This window comes from Athene cunicularia (assembly GCF_003259725.1).
Source record: "Athene cunicularia isolate RWA chromosome 4 unlocalized genomic scaffold, athCun1 chr4_part2, whole genome shotgun sequence".
Classification (NCBI taxonomy): domain Eukaryota; kingdom Metazoa; phylum Chordata; class Aves; order Strigiformes; family Strigidae; genus Athene; species Athene cunicularia.
Genome location: NW_020799099.1, coordinates 25,111,092 through 25,125,455, shown reverse-complemented (window position 1 = coordinate 25,125,455; position 14,364 = coordinate 25,111,092). Strand labels below are relative to the sequence as shown.

General features: G+C 39.1%; 1 protein-coding gene across 8 annotated transcripts in view; it reads right to left on the bottom strand.

Annotated features, from left to right (window-relative positions):
- Positions 1 to 14,364, bottom strand: part of TRIM2 (tripartite motif containing 2) — a 90,983-nt gene that overhangs the window by 51,375 nt on the left and 25,244 nt on the right. The window contains exons 1-2 of one of the 8 annotated variants that reach the window (XM_026847551.1): positions 10,486 to 10,722; positions 9,109 to 9,243 (exon numbers count right to left, since the gene is read on the bottom strand). The exons of 6 other annotated variants lie outside the window; for them this stretch is intronic. The gene's annotated coding sequence lies outside the window, so the exon portion shown is untranslated. Of the gene's footprint in view, positions 1 to 9,108; positions 9,244 to 10,485; positions 10,723 to 14,364 lie in introns of those variants that run through there. One more of the 8 variants, XM_026847548.1, reaches the window with a different exon arrangement.

The window sequence follows — 14,364 nt, the reverse complement described above, 5'->3', positions numbered from 1 at the left end:
GGGGGGTGGGGCGGGGAAATAGGTGTTTCACAGCAAGAAACAGCAGACAGAATCTAAGCATTAAAAAAAAATTTAAAAAATGGAGGCAGAAAGTGAAGGAATTTATGTTGTCTTAGCCTACAGAACACAGCAGATAGGAAGCCTAAGCAGGTAAGGTTTCTGCCAAAAACACATCTTGGGAGAGGGACTAGAAGGAAGGGGAAGGAAGAGCCCCTCTCCAGCGGGTGAGCAGGCTGAATTCGGGCTCAGATCCTCTGCAGCACTTACATTGTTTAAAAGACAAAATATTGGTTGCTGCACCTCCATAGTTACCTTAGCTTTTGTACAGTACCCACCTCATTTTCTTGCCCAGAGCACAGCAGCGATGTTACCTTCTATGTCTGCTAAGTCTTCTTCTGAACTGAAATGTCGTTCAAAAACACAGCAATATGTCTAGACATTTATACAGTCCTTGGGTTCAGAGGAAACCTTGCTCAAGCGTTAAGTGGCAGGCAGAGGTTTACCTAGGCAGGCTCTTTATGTTGGCAAAAACACAACGCTGAGCTGAACTTTCACAGCAAGTAGGTAAACATGTAGCTACATACAGCAGATAGTCTGGCAGCACCAGCAATGGTGAGGAACAACCTTGGCAAAAGGAGCTCTGAGAGTTTTAATGAAAGTTGCAAGCACAGTAGCTGAACGGACCAAACAACAGTAACAAAAAGCCATCTACAGCTGCCGTAAGGGGCTCCAAGCGCACAAAGCCTGAGCGCACCAGCTGCGACACTGTGTCCTCCTCCTCCTCCATGCTCACAGGGTCACACCATTTGACTTACCAGTAGTCAGCTCCAGCAGTTCAAAACTTGGAAACACCCAATGGCTGAACTTCACCCAGTAAACACGTCTTTCCAGTCCTCAGCAAGGACACTTGTTTGCTGATTGCATGCCAGTGCTCCTATTTAAAGAACTGTTGTTACGGGAAAAAGCTGAAACCTTTCTACAGCAGAGACTCAAGTGCTCCCCTTATCTTGTGCCTTATCTCCAGAAATGCATCAATTCCCAGTATGTGTTTCCACAGCAGAGTTTCCCTACAGCCACGGTAAGATGCAGTTATCTGACTGCAAAGCCCACCATACACCCGGGTGTGCAGCCCTAGTGGCCCTTTCTCAGGGTCTACCAAGCAGCTACTCTGGGTCAGCCCAGGTTTTCCTCAAGACTTTTCCTTGAGGTACGAGATTTTACACCTGACATAAGCTGCAAGGAGCAGCAGTAGTAAAAAGTGTTCACTTTTATGCTTCATCTCCAAAAACAACTATCCTAATCTTTCTCTCAGACATCTCTTCCAGGTTCTCATCATGCAGGGCAGGTTCAGGCTAGATGCCCAAGGCTCCTACAGGGGCATTGCCAGGCTGCTTGTAAGCAAATGCCCAGCACTGATGTAGGTCAGACTCCTGCAAAAGCTACATTCTTAGAAGATCTTCACATATATCTTCCTTCATGAGTATCAGTCTTTTTGACTGAGATCACAACTTATGAAGCAACAGCTAATGAAAGAGGAGGTAAGTAGAATCACTCATATGACGCAATTTTAAGACTCTCCCAGACTGAACTAGGATATGCAGTACATTCATTTGTATATGAAAATATACCCATTTTACTTTACAGGAAAAGCCGTACATTTTTAAGTACATGAAAAGCAAATTGAGAGACAGTCTAGAAAACAATAACCATGTGAATGCAGCTGTATTTTTAAATTTAAAAAGCACTTGGGAAAAACACTGGCATCAGGACAGCTAACAACAACATGGTCTTAAATCAGCCACATTATCATTTGGATTGTGATAGCACATGGAAATCTCTTCCAAGTATCAGGATCCCACTGTAATAGGCACCAGCTACACAGAACACAGATCCTGTGCAAGCATAGGTAGCCCATGTCTTAATGCTTCACACAATTCAACTATTTAACTCTCTCTGTGACACTAGGTATCTTTCTACAGTTTTCATAGCAAGCCATTAATTTGGATAAGGGCTATTTTTGTAAAGAAAGAGATGCAAGATAGTGCTTATATATACTGAATCTTTTGCAGTCAGAGAATAGAAGCAGATCTTGGCATCCTCTCTTTTGCAGACTCCATGAGCAGATGTAAGAACTGCCTGACACTTTAGAAGTAGTCCTTGTGATGACTGTGACAAGATGTACCATGCTGTTATTGATACAGGTTACACATAGTAAACGACAAAACCCATTTTGTGTATGTAAAGTAACCAGCTCTAGGCACTACTGTTAAAAGCAATTGAGTAATCCTAGTAGAAAAACAGTTAAAAATAGGCCACACAGACTCTGCACTATCTCAGGTACTGGACTGCTTCTGTCGCTCAGATACCACAGTGAAGGGGCTGTTAGGAGAACTTAAATGCTTTTGGAAGCTTGATGAAACAGCAATCACTAGGGTTTTGGTAGGTGGAACATGCTGTTCTCTGGTTAAATTTTATTCACAAATAATTTTTTTATACACAATTTATATCTATTGCTTTTTACTCTTTATTGGCCACAGATGAGAAACCTCTTTTAAGGCTACCAGTAACGTGCTGGATACTCCTTCATCCTGTGAGCTATGAAACCCATTGCCCCAGGATGCTGCAGTTGTTAATATTTTACAGGCATTTCAGAAGAGAAGGGCAAATTCATGGTGGGTAAATTGATTAAAGATTTTTAAAATACAAAGACAGCACCTCTACCAGAAGCCGAACTGGAAGCACAAATCGTTGAAGATGCAAGAGCATTCAGGAGAGTGCCATGATATATCTGATCTGTTCTTACACCCTTCTGTAGGCATCCACTGTCAGCTACCATCCAAATTATAAGGCTAGGCTAGATTTACTTTTGATTTGACTCAGACAAACCTTCAAAATACTCAGTGTAGACATCAAGGAAGCTAAAGTAGCCACTCCCTTTTGGCATAGTTAATGGACAATAATGGCTCCACAGGGCTGTTTTTATCACTTTGCAGAGGCCTGCCATTTAGGGATGCCAGGTGAAATTAATCCATCAGACAGTTGCCTTAATACATTACTGGTGCATGAAGAATGCCACTCAGGGCCACAGAGTACCTTTAGCACGTACACCCATTTCTAAGTCATACAAACAAGATGCACAGCAATAGAGACTGACTCGTCATCACCCCAAGCAGAAAACCCTCTCAAAGTGAATAAAACACTAATCTAGCATTTCTCCCCACTTCTTCCTACCTTTTCAAATTTACTTTATCATTAAGGGAAAAAAAAAAAGAGTGATATTTCCTTAAGAGTGACATTTGTCTTGTTTCACTACAAAGATACTCGGTATTATGCTAAATGCAATGCCATATATCTTGAGGAAATAATGCCTTGATAACTATCCTGGTTCTCCTGATTTAAAAGTTAAAAAGTTGTCCACCTTCCTCAACAGAGGTCCCTGCAGAGGGTGCGCACCTTCAGAGCATGCCTTCTGCAACAGCACATCCCAGAGGTGAAACAACAATGACTGTTCAGAAGGTAAAGGCCACCATTCAGGAGTAAAGATAAAAATCCATCCCAGAAGTTAAATATGGGAAGAAGCCTTCCTGCTTTTCTACTTACTTGTGTTCAAGACTGTGCAGTGTGTTAGCTTGTGTTAAGACAAAGAAAAATTCTGGACTTTGCAAGCACAGGAAATTATTCATGGAACTGCTCACTTCTTTTCTTGCAAATTCACCTTATTATATACAAACATTTTTGCATCCACCAGTCTAATCTTGGTTTTGCTTTGATTTTTTTTTTTTTTTTTGTTGTAGGAGGGAATAATAAAAAAAAACTTAATTAGAATGAGGAAACTAGGGGATGAGGGAGGTTTCTTCTGACACAAAACATGTGGTGCAGTTCTTACAAAACGGTCCTTTGTTACATACTGTCTTCTGTTTCCTGTGTAATAAAGGATTGCAGTTATCTCCACTGCGAGATTTTAAGTAAAGGATTAAATTTGTGAATAAATGGGAAATTATTAATCTTTAATTAGTAATTGAGTATCTCAGAACATATTTGTATTTCACAATCAAAATTTATTTCCAGGTATTTTAGATGCCTAACTGCAAGGCAAAAAATATTACCTCTGCATATTTGATAAATAGGATGAAATATTCATGGTGCAACACTTAAATTTATCACTTTATTATAATATGTTTTCTGAGCTGACATGCAGAAAGATCAGTTGTTCCCAAGACTACGCAGAGCAGACTAAGAACTAGGTAATAAGTAAAAAGAAGAGACTGTTCTTTGCAGAGGGTTCAGCAGGATTTTCAAGCACATTGGGAAGACCACACACTAACCCATATCATAGTATTGTCTAAGAGTAACACTCAGGACAAAAAAAAAGTCAGATGGTATGAAATTAGGCTGTGGCTCTATCTGATTCTTGGGCCCTGGGTTTTCCAACCCCAGTACAGTGCAATTACTTGAGCTCTAAATACCAAATTAAATCTGCTTTCAAGACAAGGACAAAAAACCCCACACCTGCAGAAGTTTATCTTTTGGTGTTAATCTCTGAAGGTTTACATTAACACTTCCACCAATACAGGGATTACAGGAGAGAAAGTTGTAGAGGGATATTTAATGAATAGTGTTTCCTCACTGGAAAAGGAAAAAAAAAATACTGTGCAAATGCAGATGAATTGTGGCAGATTTTCCTCTTGAGCAGTTTATGTATGCTGTAAAAGGCTTGCTCCTCAGGTCTGGGTTTTCATTCCTGGAGGTCATTTTAGTTCCTGAGGAACTTGTAAACAGCTTAATTTACAGTATTCACAATATATAGATGTTCTCAGAACCACCAGGGTGGCCTTGATCACTGAACCTGGTGGCATCCACTCTTTTGGAACTCATGTTTCTCACAGAGCATGCAAATTCTCTAATAATATACAGATCATGGGCCAAATATGGTACATGCACTAAGTCTCTGAAAGGACAGCATAGAGATTAATGCATTCAGACACACAAAAATGCGTGGTGTTTTTGTTCAAGAGCATTTCCAAGTTCAGCAAAATCTTTTAAGTGCTATCTTTTTTGTTGTTGTTCTGTAAGCAGTTTTGCTTAAGATTCGATCGCTGCTTTTAGAAGACTTTTTGTTCTACACAAGGTGAAGGAGCATCTTTGCACATTTGTGTTTTCATACTAGTCAGAGTTAGGTAACTCTGAATAATCCAGCCCCTAATCTTTCTTTACTAATTCAACTTCTGAGTGCTTCACAAAATGCCCTGGTAGATTCTACATGCCTTCAAGCTCACAAATAATCAAGTTCTACTGAACTTTGACGTAGGAAGAGGCAGGCACAGTATAAATCTTTGCAGAGACTTGCACTTTTTCTTTAAGCACAACAATTGATCGAATAACAGGTTCAATTAAGGGACATCCTCAAACCTAGCATTCAACACCTGTAAAAAAACAACAAAAAACAAGGGGATTGTCACTCTGTGTTTCCAGAATTGAAAGAAAAAATAATCAAGAACAGAAGCTCATGGTAGTACAGAACAAATAGCTTTACATGTCAAAAGAACAGAAAGTCATCCAGAAATAAACTGATCATACACATGTTTAGGCAGACTAATAACACTAAGACAAATAAATCCATACGGGATTAGGAGCAGGAAGATTGCTAAACATTCATGTCATGCATTTAAAACCTGATCAAAACTAATTGCATCTACTCCAATCTTTATGTCTCTTTCACAGAGGGCGTCCACCCTGGAATAAAGACTGAAGATTACCATCCACCATCCATACTGGCTCCTGAAATGTATCCAAGACTGAAAATATTCAGAATGTCTTAAAGAGAAAGCATGAGTAGTACTTTTACATGTGAGCAAAAATGCTGACCATAAAAAGCAGAGTTGTCCAGAGTTCTTCCAGGGCAATGTTCAGGGTATACATGATTACAGTACATTTTAAAGTCATTTGCCTTCTCCTAGTGGCAGAGCATATTCTTGAAATTATTACAGCCTAGATTTAATATCTAACAGTAAAGCATCATAGCCATTCCAGCAGCAGTTTGTTTGTAAACTATTGTAGCAGTCCAGCTGTACAAGATATATTTTGATGCTTGTGTTAACGGGATCACCGTGTAATGTAAGAAGTGCCAGAATACATGCTGCTAACATTTTTCACATTTGTGATTAGACTCCTCCTTAATTTAGCTGTGCCTCTTTTAACCCTACTGCAACTAACTAGTAGCAAGATGGATGGAGCCAGCCAACATCTACCTGCCACACTATCTGTTCAGCACCTCAAGAACCATATTCCAATTGATATTTCAGTTCTTCCTTTTGAATGGGATTTGCTTTTGAGTTATTGACCTAAAGTCCAGCTGGCAAGTGGGAAGGCTGCCTGGTTGACAGCAGACTTCTCAGCTGACCAGATCCTTGGCTGTCCCCACACAGTACATTACAGTCACATGTTACATCATTTATTTCAATTTATGCTATTCCAGTTCCAAACTGCTATTACTGTGATCAAACTAAATTACTGACTTCCAGCTAAATTCAACCTTTAAAATAAGCAATGCCCAATCCAAATACAGCCAACCACTCCAATTATTAGAAGGAATGACACATAATGCCAAGATATGTTTACAGATTCTGTGACAGAAAATGTCTAGAGAGCCTACAGTAGAAACCAAAGACATATGTCTTTAATGTTACGATTTATACAATAAATATCTAGTTATTTAAACTGCATAAATAAAACCTGGACTTTACAGAAATAAATCAATTCAGAAAATTTGACATGAAATGCCATTTTCATTTCTCCGAAGGCCAACCTGAATTTTGTTCAGTGGGAGGTGGACTTTATTTCAGTTGATCAAAAATAAAGAGGAAGAGAAAGAAATTTTGCACCATTTCTCACAAAACAAGAATTCTTCCAAACTGCATTTGCTAAGTGTTTGCAACCACACTGCCCTTTCCATTACAGGCACAAGTAAACACAAACCTTAGAGCACACCAAGGGACTGCCTCCAATCCATTCATGTCACATAACAAATACAAGAGCAGGCTCAATTCTAACAGAAGCAGCAAGTGTGTCTTAAAAAGTAACCTATCAAAAATGGAGGTAGAGAGGTGAACGCTAAGGTCTGATCTTTTCCCTTCAGTACTTTAGAAACCTCCATACAATTATTGCTTCTGTTCCAAGATTTATTCCTGTCAATAAATACTAATTTTGTTTCAGAGTCTTGGTTTTTTTTAACAACTCATGTCATGCATGTCACATGGTTAGCTTCCCCCCCTCCCCCCTTTTTTTTTTTAACCCACAAACATCAGCAATATCATAAACACAACCTGCAGACTCTGGAAATAGCGTATCTAATTTTGGTTGAAGGTGTCAGCCAAGTGTAGGATCTGCAATAGTGAATTTCAATCTGACAGTCACTGGACTTCTTCAACATGGTCCCTGAAAGCTGACTGAAAAAAAAAAAAAGTTCATATATGTTACCCTGCAAAATATGGATGGGCAAAATTCCAGATGAAAATTTTTAGGGCTAAAAAAAATAAAGGTGGAAAAACACTGTGTTGGAGTTTTCAGCGCATTTGTAGATTCTTTGGAATTAATGGCTCTTTATCATTGCCTTGTCCTTAAAACAACTATGTAGATCTGAAGACTGGTTCTCTCTTACAATGCAATCCTATCAAGAATCATTCTTTGTAAACCAAATTTATTATTTGGTGTAATATATACATTTGCTGCTAAGTATAAACAAATAGTTCAAACTAGCTACACTTGTATCCTCAGGCACATTTAATTTTGATGAGACAATATGCTTGCCAACTGATCAAATCGGATTCTTTTACATTTGGCTCAAGGATTTATCCTAACCTACTGTACGCTGTGCAATTGTTTTCATATAAATAGTTCATGTGTCTAGACACAATATTACATGTTTCTGCAAAACTATGTATGTTTAATACTTTATGCAGATGATTAAATTTCAGCTTCACCTTAGTAATGCACAACGCTTTGTTCTCTGCACTAGGACACCCAGAACCTTTCCACTTCATTTAATTCCTCAGTCTTCCTCAAAGGAATCAGGAGCATCACTGTGTTTATATAAGCTGTCCAAATCCTAGTTTTGTTATGAATTAATGAAATTCCATTATCAGGCAAAGACAGGCCCAGCATGTTTTCACGATGGCTTAAAGCACCAATTATCTGGGATTTTCCAGTAAATAACCTGACCTTCAAGCTAAAACTGGGATTGACAGAGAAAGAATACTATCATGGGCTGCGGAAATCCCCCAGCAGTTATTGTCACCTTTGTGCCAGAAAGGTCTAATTTTCCAAACACTGTGCATGCTGCTGGACATCACAGAATTTGGACAGCACTCACTTGTACTCTCAGGTCATGGGCACTGCTTGTCTCAAACCTAGCCTCAAACCCAAGATTTCACTGAACTCGTATATTCTAGTTAGTATATGGAAAATAACTTCCATGAAAAAGATGAACATTTAAGATTCCCTAAAAACATCATTAAACTTAGACGTACTTCTGATTTTTATTTTGTATCTGGCATGATACATTTGCTGTCTCCCTTTATGAATTATACAAAGAAACCAAAAGATCTTTCCCAGTTGGCTGAAATAAATGTTTCCATTATTTTAATTTTTCCCTCTTCCCAGAAACCTTATAAGCAAATCTAGAATTGGTTCTGTCATAAAACCCAATTCGTGTTTCCTTCTGGCTCTCAAGAAGCCTGTTAGTGGTGCTTCTTGAAGCAACAAAGAAGTTCTGTTCAGCCTTCTCCCTGAGGAAAGCCGTGGTGTATTAAAGGTGTATCAAAGCCATTTCTCATAAAAAAGGATTAATCTCATGGACTGAAACAGGCTCTTCATGAAGAAAACTCCAAGCTGTTCTTTATAGCCAAACTGTGGGCACTGCAGGTCCAGATCAGACCAGGGAGTTTCTTCACAACTCAAGTTTGTCAAATGCTTAGCTGAGAAAGTTGAAGAAACTTTTGGTTTACAGTAAGCAGTCCTGGATGAAGGCCAATCCACAGAAGCCTCATTTCATTTTGTCAGCAGCCAACAGAGTGATTCCCCAAAAAAACCTCTCTGGAAACAGGAACTAATCTCCTCTTTCTGCTGGCTTTGTTTTCTAGCAGGACAGTGAAGTCCCAGGACCAGGTACAGGAGCTTCGTGGTACTTTATAACCACTCCAGGCCTTAGATATCATCAGTCCATTTTCAAGAAAAGTATGGGACTAGCTTTAAAATAAACAAGTTTATACAGATTTTAACAAACAAAACCTTTTAATATGTTTTCCAAACCCTACAGTTTATATTCCCAAGTATTCCAAATATTCACATTTTCTACAAGCTCTCATTAGTATTATTAAGGTGATTTAATTTCAGTTCTTGCACAAAAACTTGCAGCAATGTGGAATTTTAAGAAAAAAAAACTTCTGATGATTAAATCACAATAGTTGGCCACAGAACTGTTACACAGTCTCAAAGACAAAAAATCCAAGGCTGGAACAGAAAGCAACATTTCTTATGCCACATCCTTATCTAAGATATACTTATTTAGTCATTGTACTGTCACCACAATTTTCTTATTTGTCCCCATAAAAATGAACATTTATGTAATTGTTTTGGCCTAATGAATGTTTGACTTCAGGGCAATTTTCGTCTTACTCTTGGTATGTTACCTGATACATTATCACTGCAATCCCTTGGTCTTAAACCTATCAATCTACCTGACTAGTCTGCCTAGACTGCATGTGAAAACAGTAAAATAAACTAAAAGGGGGGAAATCAATCAATTTAAGCAACCTATGGAGAGCTACACAATAGATAATGGCTCAAGTTACTCTTCACAAAAGCACAACTACAGAATACGGCAACATTAATGCCAACTGACAACTTCAAAAAACTGAACACCTGTGAAAAATAACTCTCCTAATTAGACCTTGGCATTGTCTTCTTAAATTTACAGAGTCGCTATTTTGCTCTTAATAAACATCAGTATTTCTTTCCTAGGCAAACTCCTTGGCTCTGTTTCACTTATTTCTTTTAAATATTAAAGAGCAGGAAACATTTGTTTTTCCTTGTCACATCCTGTCCTGTTTACACAGCATCACACAATCCTCTTTGAAATGCCTGCTCTTTACGGCAAGCCTGACACACACAGTTCAGTGAAAACATTTGCTATTGTCTTTTGCCAACTACAAACGATTTTCTGTACAAACACTGAAAAGGTTTCAAGGTTTCGACAGCCATCTAAAGTCGAGCTAGCACAACTGTCAAAGAAAGGTGGTGTCAAACTGCTCGGCTTCCCGACTACCACCCTGACTTAAAGAAAAGAAAGCAAGACAAAGCGATTCACTCATTCACACAGCAGAGCTCCTGGCAAGAACTGACTCGCTGTAAAACCACTGCTCTCCCAAAACACTCGAAAGCAGAAAAAGCACACAGACAATTAGAGATGAGTGTGAAAGGGTAACTTACTTTATTTAGAAAGACAGTGGGAAAGGACGGCTGCAGTTTCTTCGTTATTTTACACTGCTGTTGGCAGAGTTGACAACCAAAAAAGTTCACCTAAAGAAATCTCTCCTTTTAATTCTCCCTCTCCCAGTCCATTTACTCTGGAGTCTCTCAGCCTGAAGAGATCCGACAGTCAAAAGTTTATCCCCCTGTATTTCCGAATGATATGGCCGACTTTCCTTGGACACATACCAATGATGCAGTAAAAATAGACAAAAGGGGGGGGAGGGAAGAAACAATCTAGTCTGAGCCTGAATCTCCTTAACTCAGTGTTTTCTGTAAAAGCTGCTCTTATGTCAGAAGCTCCCATCCCTATAGTAACTTACAGAGCACAGAGTCATCCATCTGGTTTTCATAAACTGCAAATTACAGACAAACCAGGGAATATATACAGTCTAGTTTTAGCAGAACTCCCCAAGCATCAGCTTTACAAGTGAGCCGAGGTACAAAGGCTTTGAAAATAAACAGCCAGCTCCGTGCTGGGATGGTCTCCTCTCCTGCCTGCAGATGACTGACTGCTCCCCCAGGGCAGCCCCCAACAGCCAAGAGCACCCCCCAAGACTCAGGAAGGTGACAGCCGGATCCCTCCTGTCCGTCCGTGTCTCGTCCCTCCGTGAAAACAACCCAACCGTGCAGCCCTCCCTCCCAGCACAAACAGCTTCTCTGGGAGGGGAGGAAAGCCACTGCATTACTTGAAATACTTCAACAGTTTAGCAAGTCATTTAGAAGAACCTGGTTTTTATAAACAGGGAAGTGAATGCTGATCCACTTACATCCTTTAAATGCTTCCAGGTGGGAAGCAAATATATTGTGTTGGAGGGTTTTGTTTTGGTTTTCTCTAATAAGGCAACTCTCACAGTCAGCAGACAGTTGCTTGATAGAGAACCTCTGGGGTGATCAGATCCATTAATTGCAAGAATGAATTTTACCAGAAGTATCACACGAAAAATTTTGAAAAGCACTCCATGAAAGTCTACGACTTGAAGCTCCTAAGTCACTTCCAGTCCCTATCTTCAGCTATTTAATGGTCTACTGCCCTGACTAAATTCAAGTACCAGAGGCTTGAGGGGTCACCTATATTTTTTGATACCTCAAGACTTTTGAGTCAGTACTGAAGAACATTGTTTTCCCAATCAAAAATTCGGAATTCAATTTTATGGTGGATAAAAAAAAAGTTTTGCCACTGCTTAAAACGAAAGTTGTTGTTATCTGCATATTCTTTTAAAATATCAAGTTTTATTTGGTCTTTAGTTTTGCCAGAGGACTTTTGCAAGCTTCTCTACTGGGAATAATCTTTCTTTTTCTATTTGAACAGTAAGAATCTCTAAACGAGGCAGCTTTCACTAAAGCATGGGCAAATCAGTACAGTGACTCATTAACAAAATAAAAACACGATTGTGAACACTCTGCCTAGAAGCCCTGAGCCTTGTCACTTGCTCAGTTTCTCATCTCTGCACAATCAGGATGTGCTGATTGTCTACTCATATTGTACCTGGATCCAGGATTGACATGACTGGACTGTTAACGTAAAAAGCAGTTGAATTATTAAAAAAAAAAAAAAAAAAAAGAGAAAATTATGAACTAATTTTATATATGTGTATTTTTGCCTGCACTGTCACAATTCCTCATTGAATAATTTCAGTCACATCAGGTAGAACGCTAGAGATCTCAAAAGTATTATATTCTTACAGCTTTTGTGAAAACAGGCAGTCCTTCAGATGAGTGAAATACAATCCAGTGATCCAATGTAAAAGGCTACACATGAGCTCAGTTTTATTATTAGATACCAGAGCACCACACACAAACAAGGGGTACTGGAGAACAGATTGGATGTTACCACAGTTGTGCATCTTTGGCCTGCATTCTAGCATTTTTCCTCTCTGCTGTTCTGTCCTCCCATCAAGGTAGTAAGCAGTGAAACACTTGAAATGCACAGATGTCAGCTGAAGCAAATAATAATATTTTTTGAAACAGCTGTAAACAAGGTTTGCTAACAGCTGAGCTATTCTTCTCCCACATAGTAAACAAGTGGAGAGAACTGACTACATCTTGTTTTATCAGGACTGATATTTTCCATGAAATCCCAGTAGAGCAGACTTCCAGGTTGGGGGCCAGAAATTATTTCATGGGGTACAGCAGAGTAGCCCTTGTATGGTTTTCTGGACGTGTAGGCTCTCTTCCCCACTGTACTATCACAGTACAGGACAAGTTGAATGACTGTTTTTTTGGAGTAAGAACTCTTTTTTTGTTGAGACATGGTGTTAAAGTGAAGAGTAGGTTGAAATAAACACTTTCAGTTTGTGGATGCTTGTGCCAACTGAATGTTTTTACCCCCTGAGGAGTAAATGCATTAATTCACACTGATCTCTCAAGTACCCTTCATCATATCCATTCTCTCAAAAAAAAAGTCCATTTACATCGAAGGCGGCTTTCACAAACAACAACTCTGTAAGCAAACTTCAAGAAAATTCAAGATTTAAAAAAAGAAGACTGATTTTAAGTAAACCTTTCATTTTCCAGGCTCCAGGCATCATTCTTATTCACCATCTTTATCTCCCTTCTTTTCTGTTCTTCATTTTGTATCATCCATGCCGGGTATCAGCATCCTACTGCCCATAGATAGCTCCTGCCTCCAGGCAGGCTAGCTGTGTGTCCCCTCACTGTTGCCTGGATGTTACTAAGGCATCATTTGATGCCCACTTTCTCACACTCTGTCTCCATGAACTTTGAGGCAGTCAGGCACCATGTTCCTATCTAGCACAGGGAGGTTAGTTTTCTGGAGAAATGCAGGTGGAAGATACTCATCACAGTTTCATGATGAGAAAAAGTTTACTTAGAAAGCTTCATACGGGAAAGACTGCAACAAGGAACAGATCAGATAGGGAAAACAACCTGCTAGGAGCAATTTGCCTTCTCAGAAAAATGGCAGCTTCCATTTAGGATGTTTTCAAATGCCAGCTACAAAACAACCCTGTTATTTTCCATAGAAAACAACACTGATTGTTCACGAAGATCAACGATGTTAGTAGGACAAGAGTGGAGTAGGATGCAGCTTAGATAAGGATTATACTGATTATATGCAGCTTTGCACATAGATTCTTGAAAGGTCTTTTTAAACCTCATTGCATGTTCATTAAAGCAAGGAAAAAGTGCCCCTCTTCAGTCAGTGACAGACAGGTTGTGATGCACAGTAGGTGGCAGAATATGTATCTCTCTTGGCCTGGATTCTGCTCCTATCTAGTCTAGTGTGGTTGTATTGGGATTGCTGAATTGCAAAGACACAGATGAAAGCAACCTATTTTACATCCTGTTTTTTTGCAGTTTAAATAAATACTGAGAAAGTGACAGGTGAAAGGTCTGGGTTTGGTGAAGGGTGATATTTAATTTGAATCTGTATAATTGCCTGAATGATAGAAGCCAGGGATGCACCACACCTATGTGTTTACCTTTCATTTCAGCAGTTGACTGCTTGGTGTAGTATTTTAAATGTTTACGCAGATTTCTAGTCAGTCATAGTTTAAGTCCAAGATGAGAATTCTGATGCAAGCAAACTGGCAGGCTTTGTACAGACAGAAAACCCACAAGTCTGATAAACTGAGACAAATATACCCTTGAAGGAGTTCAAGGTGAAGCTTCAGTTCACTAACTGTTGTTGAAATAAAATGATGCAGATTTTTGGCAGTGACAATAACTTATTTTTTAAAGACAAATTAGTGATATTATAAATCATTTTACCACCAGCATTTTAAAGCCAGCACATGGAATATATTGCATCTGGGTTCAGATGCTAAGCTTGTATTCAGCTGGTCTGGTCTCACTTGTTACATATTTTATTTTAGTACT